Source organism: Mus musculus, chromosome 16, assembly GCF_000001635.26.
Source record: "Mus musculus strain C57BL/6J chromosome 16, GRCm38.p6 C57BL/6J".
Lineage (NCBI taxonomy): Eukaryota > Metazoa > Chordata > Mammalia > Rodentia > Muridae > Mus > Mus musculus.
Window position 1 is genome coordinate 7,664,139 of NC_000082.6, and position 6,000 is coordinate 7,670,138.

Consider the following 6,000-nt stretch of genomic DNA (forward strand, 5'->3'; position numbering starts at 1 on the left):
ATCTAGCCCTCCTCCTAAGGCCCCAAGGACAAACTGTGAGACAATTTTACCAGGCTCATCATTGTGGTTTATAGAACAATGGGTAGAGGCGGTAATTGGCAAGATCATGAGTGACCTTAATGTAGGCATACTGGGCGATCTGCACATAGAAACTATGACAGCTTCCCCAGGGCTGCATAGATGGAAACCCCTCCCCTCCCCCTTCCCCACCTGAGCCTAGAGTCAGAATTTCATTGGGAGGGAGAAGTGGCTGGATACTCCCTGGGGTCCTCTGGTCCTCCCCACCTCCTTTTTAAAATGGTTTATTTTTGAGGTTGTATTTTAATTACAATGCTTCTCCTTTCCCTTTTTTCCCTCATAACCCTCATACATATTCCTCCCTACTCTTCTGCAAAATCATTTTTCATCAACTGTTATCGAATACACATATGTATTTGTGTGTGTGTGTGTGTGTGTGTGTGTGTGTGTGTGTGTGTATGTGTGTGTGTGTAAGAGTATGAGTTGAGTCCATGTAACGTTATTTGTATGTATGCTTTCAGGGCTGACCATTTGACAGTGGATAACCGATTGGTATGCCATCCTGGGTAGGGCTACCTTTCATACTTCCAGCTTTACTCGATTGACTGTAATTCTCTGTGTAGGATTGAGGCCTCATGGTTTTCCCCACGAGGTTTGCAAATTCACTAGTGTCTTCCTTATTCAGCCAATGTTTGGATGGTCATGTTAATGAGACTTTATGGGTATAGCTTTTGATGTTACTAGGAGACACAATCTCAATACAAAGTCTCTGAGTCTATGGTTCTTATCTTTCTGACCCTTCTGGAACAATGTTCTCTGAATCTAAGGTGTAGGAATGTTGTGTAGACGAATCCAACAGGACTGGGTTACACCCATTGCAAAAAGAGGTTTCCTTGATGAAAGGTGAGATACGCTCATCTTTGGATATAAGGACATATGTTTATAGATTGTTAGGGATTATGCTGCTTCAATAAATTAGTGATTATGGTTTCTCTTCCAGTAGCCATGACTCCACCAGCATTTAGTAATTAGCTAGGTTTCCAGTACCAGTCATATTTTCCCTCTTGTTGAGCAGGTTTAAAGCCCAACTAGAGAACAGTTGGTTACCACCATGGTGTGTGTGCCACTAGTGCACCTATAGGATTTCCATGCCATGTTGGTCATTGATGTGGTTCAAAGGCATCATAGCTCTTCATGACTGTTAGTTGCCTACTTCCTTTAGGAGCTTACATGACACATTCTGGAACCATGAAAGCTAGTCCTCAGCCTGCCCCTTCCATCTATGTGGGACAGTAAATGGTCAATAGGCCAAGCTGTGATGATCTTCTGCAAGCAGGCCCAGAATTCCAGAAGATGCTGGCATTTTAGCAATGAGGCTCATCCTGTACATTAGCATCAGTTTTGTGTCCTTTGGTTATCTTCAAGATTTTAAAAATTGACATTTCTGTCTTGATTTTATCACTTTAGTACACTGAAAGAATCTTAGTTTCTAATCAAAGGAAAATTCTAAGGTTTAGTAATTTCCACTGGGGTTTTCCCAAACATTGTACAGTAATTCTTATGCAATAATGAGAGGTATATTTTTTTAAATGTTAATAATTCAGACACGAATACCAGCATAGGTAAAGGTTCTTTGTGTATGTGTACAAATATGTGCATCAGTGTGTGTGCCTGTGTGTTTCTATTTATATGCACATGTCCGTGTGTGTGCATGCATGTGTATGTGTGCACTTAAGTGTGTGTACATTTGTATGCATGTGTTTCTGTGCTCTGTGTGTGTGACTGTACCTATGTGTGTGTGTGTGTGTGTGTGTGTGCATGCATGTGGAGACCTTCCTCTATCACTCTCCATCTTAGCTTTTAAGACAACTTTTCCCACAGAACTTGTCACTTCCCAAATGGTGAGACGGGCTGGCTAGTGAACGGAGCGATCCACTTGCCTTTGTCCCTGCTATACTGGGGTAACAATTGCATGTGGCCAGATCCATCTGTTTTCCCTGAGTTCTGGAAGTCCAAATGCAGGTCTTAAAGCTTGCACAGTGGGCGTTTTACCCAGCCTAAAAGCTTTTGCTTTCTTCCTCACTAACTGTAAAAGCAGATGATTTGGTTACTGTTTCACTATGGGAAATGTGACATCAAGGGATTTAAGACAGCTGTTCATCATGGCTCGCCTGCTCTCTAAATCCTCCCCTCTGCTTCCTCTCTTTGTTTTCATTGTTTTCTTTCTCCTCCTCTTTCTTACAAAGCCAGGAAGAGTGTCTCCTAAAAGCACACAAGCTCACCTTCCTCCATGAGGAACTGATTTTCAAAAAAAATCTCCTTCCATATGAGATTCTTTTTAAATAAAACATTTCTTCTCTCTTTTTATTTTTTCTTCTTCCTCTTTTAAACAAAATCTTCACTTTCTCAATGCAAAAGTCACTCTCATCAGACAAGTCCCAGAGTTTAGGATGAAGAGATCACAGCGCCCCCAATTATCTGAGACACTGTTTTCACAAAAGAGCTTACCTTGGAAGAAGGAATTATCTTTCCTTTTTCTTACTATTTAAAATTGTTCTTTCAAAATTGCTATATCCTTTATTCAAGATACATTACGGTTCACCAAGATAACCTCAATAAATAAATACAGCTTCAGCAGGAAGGGAGACAAAGCCTGTTCAGTTCAACACTCAGATCACCCCAGATTATAAAACACAGCGAACAAAAAAGACAAATGACAAATTAATGAGAGAACACATACGATAGCATTTGGCATTTACTCCGTAGATAGAGGCTCATCCCAAGGAGCAAGTCCCAGTTTGCATTAAAATGCACACCTGGTAGCAAGGGCAGTTTTATGGGCGTTCTTGGGAAAGTAGTGAAGAGCCCATTCCAACCCTAACTCCACGTGGACAGCTTTGCCTTTTGTTTCCAAGCCCACTTGGTAATGAAGGTTTAGTTCTGTGACTAGATAGCCAAAGAGCTTTGTGTTGAATCCACAGAGTTTGCAAATGAGATTAACGTGGTCTAGAAGAATAAGAAGCATCTGGGAGCGAGGTTTTTCCATTTCCCTCTTGCCCCAGTTGTGATCAAGTGCTGAGAATTGTGGCGGGTACAAGTGAAGTTACCTTCCCCTTGCCAAGTCTCCTGCACCTGCAGTCCACACAGGTAAACACGGCAGGGGAGCTCAGGTGTCTTGCTGGAAGCAGCTCTTGTCAGCCAAGGGGTGCCTGCAAACTACCATCTCTGTTCCCCATTTCTCCAATCGGAGCTGTATGTTGAGCTGTATGTCAGCAGATGAAATTGGCAAGGCTTCTTTTCAATCAAGCAAAAGTAGACTGAGAACCTGATGCACACTAATCACTGTCCCAGGTGCTCTGGAGAACAAAATTACCCTACAGAACTGTTCTTTCCTTGACGTGTGTAAGTTGATTATGCAGTGAGGAAGATGGATCTATACACAGCCATTTGTGAACCATGGCACAACTTCACAAGGTGCCCTTTTTATCTTAATTTAGGTATTGCTCCCCAAATATAAGTTCCTTCAGGCAGGAACTTGGAGGAGAGAGGGAGGTTCAGTTCTTCATGATTGTGACCTGTTAACTAAACACTTGTTAAATACTCAGTGAGTGATTGCTGACTGACTGACTGAATCAGGGTGACAAAATCTGACTTGGGGATTCAAGAGAGTCAGATTCTTTAAGGGAAGCAAGCTCTAAGAGGAAGGATGCTTGAGTGTGGTCTTAATAAAATAAATATTAGTTTCTAAATTATAATAGTTATGGCATAAGGTGAATTAGCTTTGAGAAATAAAAGGACAGAACAGTTAATTCCATCCCCCCACATAAATACCTCTTAATCATGAACAGCCTTCCTTTTACCCCACAAACTGTTGGTTGTCTTTAGATTACAATACATGTGTCTATGTTGCTATACAGGTCTTCCTATGTTTGATTTTCAGTACAGCTGTCAGTCTCCATCAGGCCGGCCAAACCATCATGGACTCAGGCCTTCAATATTCTGGATTTGAAAACATAAGTGAGCATTGGATAAAAAACTTACAAAGGCAAAGAGCCAGATACTGGAAAGTACAAGCACTGCCATGGGAAGATGGAGCCAGGCAATGAGGAATGCAGTTTTGAGATTCAGAGGTACCTCAGATGCTCATGTTTCCAGTCAGTCTGTGGTCCTCAGGAATCAATCAATGTGTGCAGAGCAAAGGTCAGAAAAGCCCAGAAATGGGAATCATAGCAACAATGAACCTGCAAGATTCAGACTTGATGAGCAGGAGCATGTGGATGAAATGTAGGTAAACCGTAGCCAGGTGAGGTCAAGTCAAGAGCTGTACCTATCTGTAGGAAGCCATTATACCAAGAGGAAAAATATTACCTTAATTTGAGCCAACAAATCTATTTGAGTCATGGCTATGCTATCCTCAGGCAGGGTATCATCACATACACTGAAGTGTTCTCTGGATGAATGTTTGGAGGCGCACATAAAGATGTGAGCACAGAATGATGTTGGCCCGTGACTAACATCTCTGCTGAGCTCAGGAATCAAGATGGCTCCATCTCTCGGTGAAGGTCAAGTGAAGACTTCTTGACAAAGCATCCTGCTCTATCTGGGATACTCAAATTATATCATGCCCTGCTCCTTCTAGAAGTCAGGGGGGAAAGATTCCAACTCAGAAGTAAGAACTTGGAGCGATGAAGGGAAGCTGGAGTGCACATACCTGCCTTGAATACCCACCCCAGTTCACAAACAAATTTAGCCCTCTTACAACAACAACAACAACAAAACATTATTAAAAGACTTGCCATCCTTACTTATAAACTATTTCAGAAGATCCAAATCAGTCATTAATTCATCAAAAGAGATGTGTATTTCCCCACATTCAAGATTTAATATCAGCTCAAAAGTTCCTTCAGAAACATTGCCTCCTGCACCTCTGCTCTGGGTATGTGATGCTCTTTCCTTTATCTTTTAGCTCATCTGTTCCCAGAACTGATGACATTTAAGCTGCCTTTGCAACATCCTCCAATTACCAGAGAATATGAACAATTATTATGTATTATATCTATCTATGTATCTATGTATCTATGTATCTATGTATCTATGTATCTATCTATCTATCTATCTATTTAATATATTTATCTACCTATTCATTTAGTATGTATATCTGGTGGAGGGAGTCTGTATATGCCTCTGTGTGAGGAAGGTTTCATGTGTGTGTGTGTTTGTGTGTGTGCACGTGCAGCTCAGTGGACAACACGCAGTAGTCTAGTCTAGTCTCCCCTTTTCCCATGTGGATCCCAGAAATCAGACAGAAGTCACTGGGTTCTGCAGCAGATGCATCTTGCCTGCCTGAGAATGAGATATTTAAAGTCAGAGTATCACATGATGACCATTTGGGATGAGTCTAGAGTTCATTATTAAGTGTTCATAGCATTAAATTTCTAAATGGATACATGAATAGGTGTTCTTTGTCTTGGCAAAGCACTAAGATTCTATAACATTCTGCTAATGGGTCTTCTTTAATGAAATAATAGCTGATCTATTATATAAGAAATAAGTGCAAGTGCTGCATGTATATGCATACATATAATTTGTATAGGTTTGAACCATGCATATTGATAACAGTAACTATTCTTGGTCCATTGTTTAGATGTTAACAAAACCTCTGACATGTTCTTATAATCTTGAGTAAGTTTCTCTCTTTCATTTTGAGATACTTTCTCTTGTGCAATCTAACCTTCAACTTCCTATATTACCTGATTGATCCCTAACTTCTCATCTTTCTACTTCAAACTCCCTAGTGCTTGGATTACAAATGTATACCTCTGATGCCAGACTGTTCAGTTCTGGGGATGGAACCCATAACTTTGTGCAAGTGGGACAAACACTCTACCAACTGAGTCATCGTGTCAGCCCTTGAACAAGTATCTTCCCCTACCTTAGATCTCAGATCCTTCATCTATATGTGAGTAGAATGGAGGTACAATC